The sequence below is a fragment of the Peromyscus maniculatus genome, chromosome 5, assembly GCF_049852395.1.
Source record: "Peromyscus maniculatus bairdii isolate BWxNUB_F1_BW_parent chromosome 5, HU_Pman_BW_mat_3.1, whole genome shotgun sequence".
Classification (NCBI taxonomy): Eukaryota; Metazoa; Chordata; class Mammalia; order Rodentia; family Cricetidae; genus Peromyscus; species Peromyscus maniculatus.
This window is the reverse complement of record NC_134856.1, coordinates 50,740,111-50,754,042: the sequence shown is the minus strand read 5'-3', so window position 1 is coordinate 50,754,042 and position 13,932 is coordinate 50,740,111. Positions and strand designations below refer to the sequence as shown.

At 52.9% G+C, this 13,932-nt stretch overlaps 1 protein-coding gene across 2 annotated transcripts in view; it reads right to left on the bottom strand.

Moving 5' to 3' along the window:
* Nucleotides 1–13,932, bottom strand: part of Cmip (c-Maf inducing protein) — a 198,886-nt gene that overhangs the window by 80,523 nt on the left and 104,431 nt on the right. The gene's annotated exons all lie outside the window — the stretch shown is intronic.

The window sequence follows — 13,932 nt, the reverse complement described above, 5'->3', positions numbered from 1 at the left end:
AGGCTCAGAGGAGAAGAAAACCAAGCTAAGACCAACTGCAGCTTCCCCCAGACCCCTGCATGTCCACACACGGCTCCAGGAACTCCATCGTGAGTGGCATTTCACAATGACTTTACGGGTGGGGGCCAGGGCCATCCGGAGCACAGAGAACATGTGACCTTCCCATGGCCAAGACTGAACCTATCCACCGTTAAGATGCTGAAACAGGAAGGTGCAATTTAAACTCTGTGGCCCAGCTGAATATTCTACCACAGACACTTAGGCCTCGGATCATTTCTTCTTTTTCAACTGAGGCGTAGCGGAGGTGGGGAGAGCTGACGTCTGAATTGCCTCAGCGTTCTCTGGTGTGGGTGGTGGTCAGCAGTTCTGAGAACGACTGACCAACTTAGGTTGGTTCAACAGATACCCACTGAGCTTCTAGTATATTCTGGGGGCCCATGCTGGGTCTGGCAAGCCTGGAGTCCAGTGGAATGAACAGACAACAAAGAGCATCCAAGAGTAAGCTGGGATGGGGGAGCCTTGGATGAAGGGATCAAAATGGGGCTCAGTGACAGGGGCAGAGAGGCGGGGCCACTGCATAAACTCAAGGCCAACACAAAGGCCCAGGGGCAGGAACAGCAAGGAGGAGGAGGGAAGAGGGACAGGCACAGCTTAGGAGCATGGACCACTTCTAGAAGAGCTTATTGGTCCATCTGGGGCCTGGGGATTACATCCCCAAGGGGAAGGTGTGCAGGAAAAATCCGGCAGTATCACTGAAGCTGCCAGGACGGTGGAGGTGGGAGGTAGCTTGGGCCGCCCTTCTGGCCAGGGCACCGCCCTTCAGCGAGGTCTGCAGACCACAGTGCACCTTGTCAGTTTGTGGAGTAAGTACCCTTGCCGCACTGTACATCCAGAATCACTCCCTGTCCCCCTCGGCACCAGCCCAGTGACATGGCCCAGTGCTTGAATAACACAGCTCAGCCTTGCCCCTGGCTGGGGAGACATTTAATTTCAAATATTTACTGTGTTTACTGATGACAGTCCCATCTCTCAGCTGGCTGTTATGTGCCACAGGGACATGGGCCTTTGCCATCCTGTTCAGCAAGCCTAATTCTCAGGACGCCTGTCATTTGAACAAATGAAGTGCCAGCCCACAACACACCTGGGAAAGGCGGTCCTTGACTATTACGTTAAAGGCCCTCTTTAGGAAGCAATGGCGGCTGTTCAGCCCTTTCTCTTCCAAAAGGTTAGCTACTCCAACCACCCTCAGCAACCACGGAAGCCAGAGGAGAGGGGCTGTGTCAGAGATGCAGTCAAAAATGCCACTGGAGACCCACTACCATGACAACAGGCACGGCAGGATCGTGAAGGTGTTGGATCACCCAGACTCACGGCAGCAGAAAGCCCACAGGCTTTGGTCTCCAAAAGCCTCCTGGGAGACCTCTGGCCAAGCTGCATCCTTAGCTCCTCCCGATGGACAGAGCCAGTGCTCCCCCTGTGCAGACCACCTCTGCACATGGAGGCTGCTGCAGGCTACCTCCATTCTACAACCTGGCCAGGTTGTCCAGAAGCAGCTTGGAGCAGAAGCTGTGAGCAAAGCTTTCTGGGAAAAGGCTGGGTATAAATAAGCACACGTTGTTTTTAAAAACCAGATTGATTGCTTTTCCACTTTCTGACTCAGCACTTGGCCCAAAGCAGCCTTCAGAGCCATTAAGACCTACGTTTTGAGTTCCTTACTGTGTGTCATTAAGACAGTTACTGCACCTCTCTGAACCTGGCTCCTCTGGTGGTAATTTAATAAAGAGAATTGCAGAGAATATTTCAAGGGACCTAATTTGCCAAGGACTTACTTATCCCAGCATCTGGAACATACTGAAGAGATCAATAAAATGACTATACTTTATCTCTGGCACCTCTTCCCTAAACCCCAAAACCCAACTGAAGACTGTTCCTCAAAATGCCTGCCTAAGCCGGGCAAGCCAAGGCTCACCTGTCATTCCAGCCTTCAGAAGGTGGAGGCAGGGGGACCGAGAATGTGAGGCCAGCCTGGGCTATCTAGTAAGCTTGTGTGTCCAAAAACAAGAGGGTGCCCAAGACTCACTGAAGATGAGGAATGCCTGAGTAAGTGTCCCGGCCAGGAGAAGTGTAGGGAGGACAGGATGAGTGAGTCTACCATGGAATCTGGGGACACAAGATGGTCACTGGGTGGAAATTAAGATGACTGATCAGGGCCTGGACCTCAGTAGGAACAAGGAAGAAGTACCGGGTCCCCAAGTCAGGGCCACACTTGTACATGAGTGTAGAACACTAAGAACGGGTATAGCGGTGTGGCACAAGGGATACTGTTTTCGTCTCTACGTTCCTCTACATCCAAGCTTTCTCTGTGGTCACTGTATGTGGAGCCATGCTGACAACAGCCTCTGCCCAGGGGGTCCTCACTGGGGCAGGAAATGCGAGGCTTGCAATGCAAACAGAACGTGGGAGCAGACGTGTCACACGGCCAGAGACAACGTCACCCACAGCAATGGTGACCCAGTAGCCAGAGTCAACAGCAGGCTGGAGGTGAAGGAGAAAGGAGAAACACAGAGTCTTCCACCACCAAGAGAGGTGGGGGAAAGGCAGCTCACAGGCACAACTAAGAGAGTCAAGAGTCAAGCCCACAGGGCAATGGTCCTGTTGCAGGCTACCCTAGAATCCACAGAACCCCAGGGATGGAGTCAGATGGGTGGTTATCACATCCTGGTTCTGTATGGAAGCCAACGGGAAGCTCCAGGCTGCAGGGGTGAGCCGGGCTGATGGGAGGTAGGGCACACTTGCTGGGGGGATTGGAACCAGCTCACCCCCAAGCGACTGTTCCTCCTGGTGGTTCCATCCATCAGCACTCCTGGATCTGCACGCTAATGGGTAGATGTCACTATATGTAAATGACAACTCACACTTGACTAACAAATGCAGCGTGGGAAGGTGAGGGACGGATCCTAAGCATTTGGATAAAATTAAATCCAGATCACTCAGGAACTGAGCCTGAAGGCACAAGCCCATAAAACCAATGAGTCTGGAGACTGAGGCAAGAAGACCACAAATTTAGGACCTGCCAGGACTACAGAGTGAGTTCAGAGCTAGCCTAGGCAGATGAGACTGTCACAAAATAAAACGTAAGAGAGCCAGAAATGCAGCCCAGTGGAAGAATGCTTGACCAGCATGTGCGAGGCACTGAGTTCAATTCTCCCTGTCTCTGTCTCTGTCTCTGTCTCTGTCTCTGTCTCTCTCTCTCTCTCTCACACACACACACACACACACACACACACACACACACACACACACACACACAGTGTTCACTACTTCTCCAGTATATTTTGTTCATTTTGTTTTTTACTGTGTGTATGTGATTCTGCATCTGTGCATGAGTGTACCTGTAGGTACAAGCCACGTGCAAATTATACAGAGGCAAGAAGACGTCAGCAACCCTGTGATAAAAGTTATCACTTTCTGCTTACCCCCTTGAAACGGGGTTTCACTAGACCTGGAGCCTGTCTGCTTTTGCCTAGACTGATTTGGCTACTGAGCTACGGGGACCCACCTGTCTCTACTGAGGCACTGGAGTCACAGGTGTGTGTTGCCATGCGCTTGGCTTTAACACAATGCTGGGGACTCAAACTCAGGTCCTCATGCTTGCGAAACAAGGGCTCGTACCCACTGAGGCCATCTTGCAGGCTCTCCTGATTATTTGTAAACATAATTTGTATTGCTCTTTATTTATCTATTGTGCACAAATGTGTGTACGTGTACACACACACACACACACACACACACACACACACACACACACACACACATATACACACACCCCACACCACAGTTCATATGTGGCAATCAGAGGACAACTTGTAGAAGTCACTTCCCTCCTTCCACCCAAGAACCAAGCTCAGGTCATCAAGCTTGCCGCTTTACGTCAAGCTGGCCGCCTTTACGCCTTTACCCACTGAGTCATCTCGCCGGCCCTAAACAAATTTTTGCTGAGTCCCAAATCAGAAAACTTGCTTGTGCCGTGCCTATGGGCCTCTGCTCTCAGTTTCTCTCTGCTCCCGCCCTTTCTGTCATGGACAGAACTGCCATTCTGCTTTGCGTGAGCGATAAACAACTCCGAAGTGAACATCCTTGTGAGGCCTGTTTTTCTAGCCTATATTTAGGATTATTTCTTTAGGCCGGATTCCCAGAAATGGAATTACTGGGACAAAGGGTGAGTGCATGTTTTCTGCTGTTGCCAAATTACTCTCATTAGAGAGATATTAAGGCGTCTTGGGAGCCCTGGCCAGGGATGAGGGACCCACGGCCTTGACTGCTGGCTGGCTTGGTGCTACTCTCGGCCACATTCAGACCAGGTTGGTTTGGCACTAGAGTTTCTGGACTGAGCACCATGCTGGGTCATCATGTGCTGGGTGCTGAGGGCACAGACTTCCACCACCCAGGGTCCTTGCTCTTGGGGGTCCTGTGAGTTGTGCACTGGGGACACGGCCCCCTCATGACACGGCCCCCTCATGGGAGGTGGAGACAAACCTCTGAGTTGTAGCTGCGTTCTGTTCTTCTGCTATGGGACAAATATGGGCTAGTTTGAGAGGGCCCTTGCTGCCCAAACATTGGAGAAAACTGTCCTCTAGGATTCTGGGATAAGCCTGGCTCAAAAACCTCCAATGCTTGAGATGAGACAGAGCAGGTGGCTGGAGACTCCTCACCAGGGTTCCCTGCTGGCTCCCCCATGCCTTCAGAGCTAATGTTTATACATTATCTGCTTTCTCAGACTTCTCACCCAGTGGGGTGCTCAGAAATGGGGTGACCACCCAACAGCCTTCACCACCGCGCCTTTCAGAGATCAGCTCTATTGCTGGTTTCCATGGTGATGCAGAGAGCATGACTCACAAGTTTCCAGCCCCCAAGATGAGGCTCCAGGCTGACTTAAGACGTAAGTCTTAGTGAGGTGGAGGGCTGCCGCACCACAAAAGGAAAAGCCTATCTGGAAACTCCCCTCTATCAATACTGCTCCAGACTGGAGCCGCTAAACGCTGGAGAAGCCTCATCCTGGCCCAGGTTGTAAGCGGAGGAATGGTTGTTACTCTGGCAGCCGGCTGAGTGGGCTACAGCAGAGACGAGTGGAAGTTATCTGAGTCATCCCTCGGGGGAGGCCAAGATGCAGAGCAAGGTCCGATGGCACCATCCTACTGGCCATAGGAAGCTTTGCTCTGGTCCCTAGGAGCAATGTCACATGGCACGCACGACAGGGAGCCCCTTCCAGCCCAGGTGGCCAGGCAACACTGGCGGAAGGTCAAGGACAGGATTGCATCTGTGTTCTCAATGGCGGTTCTGCTAAGGGGCTAAGTATAGAAGACTGGGCGTCAGTCTCCACCAAAAATGAGAGGAATCACTGAGTGCTCTTAACCAGGAGCCCTCTGAGATGCAGGGGACACCCACGATGCCAAGAAGCCAACACCTTAGAGAGGACCCCATAGCCATTAATCCCGCCACTTGCTGCCCCAGCCCCCATCACGTTCTGCCTGCAGGAATCTGCTTATTCAGGGCACTGCTACACTGGCCTATAGCTGAGGCCCTGCCTTATGCCTGCTTGTGGTTGAACAGTGTGCCCCACGACATGGACAACCTCCATGCTCTCTGCCTACTGATGGCCACTTGACCCTCCTCTCTTCCCATTATTGTGGAACACCTCCGTCCTATTCTCTCCAATGGGGCGACAGGAAGATACCCAGCTCACAGACACCGTCTCCATCAAGCCTGTCCCACTCTATTAAGCCCTGTGCCCCAAGTGCCCACCCCACCAAACCCTACCTACCCACCCCACCCTCAGGAAGCATAGTGTCCCCCCCATGTGACTATTCCGGCCTCACTCAACCACACTGTGATGCTATGGCAAGGGGGAGCTGTAGTCACCCTGAGGAAACTGAGTAGGAGAGAGGCGATGACAGGTCACAGGCTTCCTGCTTTCCACCATGATCCAATTTTGCAACCACCGATACAGAGACCTGGGCAATTCTTTCAGTCATGGGCAGGACCCGCCAACCTCAAGGATGCATCATGCAAAATGAAGCTAAGGCCAGTAGGTTCAGAGGTCTGGCCTCCCCCGTCTGTATACAGACTGTGGGGTCCCTGCACACCCCCAACAGTGGCTGCACTGGAGTTGGGCCCCAGCCCCTCAAAAAAAAAAATCTCCTCCAGCTGGGTCTGGAGGGCAGGGCCATCCCAGGGCTCCACGGGGACAGTCAAGAGGCATAGAGGGGGCTCATTAATCAAGAAGCCAGCCCCGGCGGCTGCCCCCTTTTATGGCCAAATGCCTCAAGAAGTTTAGTAACAGAGCCAAGGCCAGATATTTCCACATCCAGAATCTTCCAAGGCCCGTCTTCTCTGCAGGCATGGGAAGGGTGGGAATCTGGTCCCCAGGCCTGGCACTTGGCATCTGTCCCACTGTGTGCCTTTGCCACTGGAACAGCTGATGAATGACACAAAGAAGTCCCAAAGTCAGCACCATTCTATCCAGAGTCCACAGACATGTCTAAGAACCAGAACAGCCAGGCAGGTAGGATGCGAACCACCTACAGGTACCACTGTTCCAAGGGACCCTGGAAAGAGCCCGCCCCCACCCCAGGAACCTCTTCTTCAGGAGGAAGGTTTGGGGCTCAGGGCATGCAGTATGAACAGCAAAGTGAGCCTATCTTGTGTACGCTGGAATCTTCTTGCATGTACACATTCTCAGCTTTAGAGCATCCCCATCACCTGGGAGGGCTGTATACACTCCCTGGCCCACCTGTCTGGGGGTGTCAGCAAGTCGGGCATCATCACTGTAGGCTAGCACGGTGTATTCTTGGGTTTCCTGCAAGCAGGGCCCCCACTGTAGTCTTTACTCGTGATGGCCACACGGGCCCTTGCAGGATCTTAGGGGTGTATCTGCTGCTGCCCTTGTCCATAGTTCACTGTGCCTGGCTGGGGCTGAATAATGTTCCCACGCTACATGGTCTGTTTATGGATCTGTCTATAGATGTAGATGTTTGTGTGCGTGTGTGTGCATGTGTGTGTGTGTGTGTGTGTGTGTAGGGTGGGGTGGGGGGGTCCTGTCAGCATTCCTGCACAGGTTCCATGGATGACATTAGCACTCTTGGGTAAATACCTAGGAATGTAAAAACCCTGGGTCTTGGGGTAAAGCGCCTAAGTTTTAAGGAAATTTCAGGGAAGTCTATAAAAATGACTGGGCTGTCCTCTCCCAGGAACACGAGCCTCGTGGGTAGCACAAGGATTCTTAAGTTTGGGGGACAGGACTAGGCAATAATGGAGCTTGACTATTTCCACACACCAAGTGTGCTCTTTATAGGGGGGACTTCTGGGATCAGTGACAGGTGGCACTGCTCTGCAAGCCATCCTGAGAGCCTCAGAGACTTCTCCAGGGAGCTTAGGCACCTGTTCATGTGGCAGAAAGGTGGCCTTTCTTCGCCACACTCAAGACACAGGCCAGGAGGTAAGGTCCATCTGCTCCAGGGCTGAGAGCCCAGAGTGGCAGGCCCGAGGAAGCCATCCTCCCCTTTGTCCTTAACCACACATGTCAGCTCCCAAGTCCCACGCGAACATCAGGCTGCCTACTCAGCATCCATTAATGCCCCAGGTGCAAAGATACTAGAGTTGGCTAGTGAGTTTTCAGAACACAAGACTCAAAAAAAATACAGACTCGATGATGGTGAAACTCAGCCATCAACTGTATGGTAAAATGGAACCCTGCTCTTGACACTCAGGAGCCTGGGGGTGACCTTGACTTGAACCCTTTCTCCATAGCAGGACCCTGGTAGGCCCTATACACTATTACACATAGGCAGTAGAGGCTATGAAGAGGAAGGTAGAGGTCACGGGGGGGGGGGGGGGGTGTCCTTGTCCCCCTGGCCACCAAGAAATGAACAAGATTTGCTCTGCAGATGCTCCTACATGTTTCCACCTCATCACAGGCCCAAAGTGACATGGCTACGTGTGAACTGAAGTCTCCAAAAACATGAACTCTTTCTCCTGTGAGTTGACCATCCCAGCAAAAGAATGCTGAGAGGAACAAGAGTTTCTGTGGGTTCACGATCATGAAGCTGTTCTCTGTGCATCCACCAGCCCTGGGTCCTGCTGAGATAGGCTAAGGCCCTCAGCCCTACCTCCAGCCAGCAACGTCCCTTCTAAGAAGGTCTAAGCCCTGCCCTTGGCCATAACCCTAAATTCGATGGAAGCATCACGTAAATTCTGTAGAAAATTCCCAGAGGACCAGTTGAGGGGAAAGTTCCCCAGGTTCATCGGCCTCCAGGAGATGTGGGGGTTTTCTCTCAGAGCTATCCTCATCCACTTGGGGAAGCAGAGATGCCAGGGTGACACAGATGTGAGACCCATGAGTCCACAAGCCCTCGCTCTCCTTAGCGTGCCAGAATGGCTCAGTGTGACTGTAGCCTGTTCACAGGCCCTCTGTCACAGAAGGGTGGGGGTGGGGCAGTACCTTCCAGAAAGACAGTCTGGTAGAAAATGGGGGGGGGGGGGCGCCATATGAATGGCATTCTAGTCCAGGCTGAGGGTTCTGGGAGGTGTGGGGACTCCGGGGTTCCCCAAGAGTGGTAGAGCTGGGACTAGCATTCAGGAGTGCTGCAGCTCCTCAGTTCAGCTTGGAAACTGAGCAGACAAGGGTTCTGCACTGTGCCCTCCTCTACCCCCTCAACATGCACAGCTTGCCCGTCCCTGGTCGTAACTCACATGGAAGACCCAGGGCAGGAGTCACCATGGCAGAATTGTCTGTTTACTTTGAAGTGTTTGGTGTATGTGTGGGCGGAGGGCATGTACATGTGGGTGGATATGTGCAGCTGTCACAGGACAACCTCCGGTGTGACTGACTCCTCGGGAGCCACCCACCTTGTTTTCTGAGACAGCGTTTCTCATTGGCTCACCAAGTAGGTAGGCAAGGCTGGTCGGCCAATGAGCTTCTCTCCCTCTCACCATGCCTGGCTTTTTACATGGGCGCTGGGGACTGAACTCAGGTCCTCCGACAACTTGCCTACTGAGTCATTTCTCTGGCCCTTTACTGGCATTTTATGCAAGCAGAAGGCAGGCCCTGGGCCACTTTGGATGATGCTCAAAGAGGTATGCTTTTTCTCAAGTCTTAGCAAGCTATGATACTGCTCTAGATGAAGGACTGTGAACATGGAACTTGACTGGAGCAGTGTGTGTGTGTGTGTGGGGGGGGGGGGGGTCTCAGCCTTGCTTTGTGGTTTTCACTTGTGTGCCAGGGTCCCTTACACCGAGTCCACATATGCCAGGCACAGGCCAGGCTGGGGAATGTGCTGGTGATTGAGACTGAACCCGATCCACAGGAAGTACATGCAGACTGCAAAGAACATGGGTGTTTAGGATTGCCTCAGTTGCTTTCAGTAACTGCCGGTCACCTGTGCATGTGTATGTCTGCTGCAACACAAGCCAACCTTCTGAACAGCAGCAGGTCTGTCTGCCGTGCTCCGCATCTGCTGGGAATCTAATGGTAACAAACACACCTTGGCAAGGCAAACGTCCAACGTGCCACCTTAGTTCTGCCTCTCCCGGGCTGGGGCCTGAGCTAGACCAGTTAAGTCTTTTGGAGCTTTGGTTTCCCCATCTGGGAACCGGGAAAGGCAGGAGAGGATGGGTAGAACGGGCCCTGTGAGGCATACGAGGACTGAGGGGCAAATCCACGCCTGGCACACGGTGAGAGCGCATCCATATCAGTCTGTTGTGTTATGTGTTGGTTCACAGCCCTGTTCCCATGGAATTCCCCGTAGAATGGTGGCCGCGGGAAGATAACTATGAAAAGCATGTGGGACCTTCAATAACGGACAAATGTGAACAAGAAAAAGAATAATATGGTGAACAAGAGGTGGAGGCAGGAACAGGGCTGGCGGGTTAAAGAAGGAACTCAAGTTGCTAGGAAAGGAGGGAGCCAGGAGTGCTACCAGGCGAGCTGGAAAAGACGGGAAACATTGTGTGCCGGTTAATCTCCTGTCCACTTGACACAAACGGGAGTTATCTGGGATGAGGGAACTTCAGTTGAGGGATGGCCTCCATCAGACTGGCCTACAGACAAGTCTACGTGGCATTTTCTTGAGGAGTGATCGATGGGGGAGGGGCTAGCATACCATAGGTGGTGCCATCCCTGAGCAGGTGGACCTGGGTTCTATAAGAAAGCAGGCTGAGCAAGCCACAGGGAGCAAGCCAGTAAGCAGCACCCCTCCATGGCCTCTGCATCGCCCAAACTTCCTTCAATGACCGAGTGTGACCTGAGAATTGTAAGCTGAAATAAACCCTTTCCTCCCTGAGTTGCTTCTGGGTCACGGTACTTCATCACACAACAACAGAGAGCTACCAAATAACTCTGATGCGTCCCCAGCCAGTCACCAGCTCAGGACGAGGCTGCCCCATGGGTTGGAACCAAATAGAACTTCACAAACCACTTAAAGTAAGAGTTTATGCTGCATTTGTTTTGTTAAGACAGAGTCTCGGGTAGCCGGCCTAGTCTTGAACTCACTGTGTAACCAAAGAAGACCTTGAACAACTTCTGATCCTCCTGCCTCCACTTTTGGAGTGTTGAGGTTACAGGGATGTAAAGATTTTAAAGAGAAGCCTTGGACCTCACAGAGGCACATGCAGTCCCCATGTCCCCACCAAAGCTTCTCCCTACAAGGAGAGAAAGGGGTTAATAAAGGAGAGACATCCAGAAGGATGGTCTGTGGGCTTTGGCTGACTAAAACAGAAAGAAACAGGTCTGAGGATATGGCTCGGTCGGCAGAGTACTCAACCAGCACACACAGAGCCCTGGGTTCCATCCCCAGAACCACATAAACCACAAGTGGTACACGGCGCATGGCTGCAATGCCAGCTCTCAGGAAGTGGAGGCAATATCAGAAGTTCAAGGTTAGCCTAGGCTACATGAGATGTTCTGCCTACGAGAACAAAACAATGTGGGCGTTTCCTTTCCTGCCACCTGGACATCAGCCCTGGGGGTTCTCCGCTCTCACAGCCCACAAGCGCCACCAGCCCCTTCTCATGTCCCACGGGCCTCCCTCTGTCTGACCCCGGTGGCCTTCTCCGTCTCATAGGACCTTCGCTCTACAGAGCTGAGTTCTCCGGAAGCTGAGGCCAGCAGGGCAGACTCTTAGACAAATAAACTCAATGTTTCTCTTCAGTTCTTGGCAAAGCCTAGCTGGGCTCAGGAGCCCGTGTGTGTCTCATGCATGGGAAGTCCCTGGCGGGTCTTTCCTCGAGCTGCAGGCTCCTAGCCAGGGCTTCCAGGATGGGTGACAATGGGTGCCGAGGGAACCGAGCCCGTGTACACAGTCAGACGCTCCTCCACAGACCGTGGGATCATCTCCAAGAAGGCTCACGGCAGGGCACGGAGAAACATCCTGGGGCAATGTCACGAAGCCAGGTGGGCTGGAGGAAGGTTCTAGAATGTGGGTGCACACCACTCAGATCTTGGCACCGTCTGGCAGCTCTCCCTGACTTCTGAACTCTGAATTTTGTCACTGGTGAAATGGGAATAAGAACAATGCCCCCATCAAGGGGCCACGATAACCCAGAAGGACTTGTCACCGCTTGAAAGGGAAAGGACTTTGAAGGTTGGCAGCTCAGGGGACCCAGGGCCAGGCACTGAGAGGGAGACTCCCACATGTACCTATGCGACCAAGATTCAGATTAGCAGCCTCATCCATCTACCCGCAGGCATTCTATCCATGGAAATACAGCCTAGCCCACTCACAGGTAGAGGACAAGCCAAAGCTACTCAGTGGCTGAAGGGACACAGGAAGGGACCAATGAGAACCACAGCAGTGTGCAGGACATGTGCATGGCCCACGTGCCAAGTCACACAGTTTCCTTTTCATATACAAAACCCCCTCTACCCAGCCCAGTCATCTGGGGTCAAGACCCAGTAACTGGTATTATTCAGTCTAATGGGTCGATATCAAAAAGACAAAACCCAACCAGTCACACAGATGACTCACGTGACCTGCTCTGCCCATTTTGCAGATGGTTAATAACTAACGAATTCCAACAGGCCAAAGTGAACACAGAAGATTCCAGGACACCAGGGACTTGAATCTAGCCACCTCTCTCCCCTGTGGCCTTCATCCCCTAGCTTCCTTTACCTGCCCTTAGGAAACGAACCTTCTGGAACTGGAACTTTGAAGATCACAGAAGACAAGAGGTGTGGGGCCCAGACCCAGCAGGCCCCCTACACACAGCTGCCAGCCCCTCTTGAATGATAGAAGGAGAGAACCAAGGCCTCAGGATGTCTTCGAAGACTACTTCCAGCAGGTCATTCGATGACCAGTGCACGGGGGGGGGGGGGGGGGGGGGGGAGGCATCTCCACAGGGTGACGGAGAACTGATTTCGAACAAGACGTGGGCTCTGGGAGGCCTGTGTTACCAGGTAGAGCTTCCATAAGTCCACAGTGACTGTTTTCACTACCCATGGCCTCACGATGCCCACAGGGACCTCTGAAGCCCCTCTAGCCAGAGTCCTACAGATGACGGCTTTGCGAGGACTGATCCACACTTGGCTTGACATCAGTCACCCACTTGCTGAGTTGAGAGTTTGCCTCCCTTGCTTCATGTGCGATTAGCTGGATCGCCAAATATTTGAGTACTTCCAGTGGGACACAGCTGGTGTGACCCAGGCACCGGGGACACATCCATACACAATACAGAGTTCTTGACCGCCAACCCATGAGCTGAACCCCAGCCTCCACCCCCATTTAAATACGATGCCCCAGTGCCATGGCCCTGCTAATTCCCCAGGATTAGGGCTATTTGGATGAAATTGAACTCAGGTCCCTGTATTTGCACAGTAAACACTTTGCCAACGGAGCCGTCTCCCCAGCCTGCCCCTCACCCCATGGTTTCGCTTTAAAAAGCAAAACTGGACGCTGACTGAGAACTCAGGAGCTGCAAGAAGAGACTGGCAGCTAACCAATCTGAAACTGAGTAAGAGCATAAGAACGAGACTTGCTTCACTCCATAGGGTCCAGAGCAGGAGGAAAGGCCGAGAGCCCAACCTAAGGGATTAGTGGGCAGTCACACAGACCTGAGGTCTTCCCAGCACTGCCACAATCAACGTGAAGACAAAGGAACATGGTGACCCAGTGCCCTTCCACTGCCTGATCAGATACCCAAGGTTGCGGGCTATGGCAGCACCCCTAGGGGCAAAGTCCATTAGAAATTTTCAGATCGGTCCTGATGCAAACACCTATTCCTTATGAGCGCTCAGGAGATGCAGGAAGAAGAGCCTTGGTTCTTTTCTATCTGTCACTGGATCATCACTTGCTGCACACTGCCACCGTCAGGAGCTCGCAAGCAGTGGAGCGCTGCTGTCCCCAGCAATGCAGCACCACCGGCAGCACGCTCTGAGCTTTCACTCTGTCCCTCCCAGCTGTCAGGCGCCTCCTGTCCCGAGGACAGCAGTAGAGTCCCACACCTGTCCTAACTCCAGTGTCTCTAGCACTCAAACCACACAGGGCAGTGCTCAGCACTGGAGAAGGGGCTTCCAGTGTGACCCCATGGGGCCACCTTGCAGGGCTGACGCCCCCTGGGGACACTTCTTTCTGCAGCTCTGGGCCATGTTTAAGGAGTAGTACACTTGCCAGAGAGTGGCCTTGGAGCAAGCTGGAGATTCTGTTCATAAACAAGGCCTCATGATGCCTCTAAGTCTCCGCAGCTGAAATGCAGGGAGCAGGTAATAGATGCTTTTATGGCGGGCCTTGAATGCAGAGGAGGCTTCTGGGTACCCACTCACCCACCCTGCCAGACTGACTTCGAGGCCTTTATGAGTGAGCATGGCCTTCGCCCCACTGGTCAAGTCTGGCCTTTGTTGGGAGGGCCTGGCCACCTACAAGCAAACATTCCCAGGAGAAATTA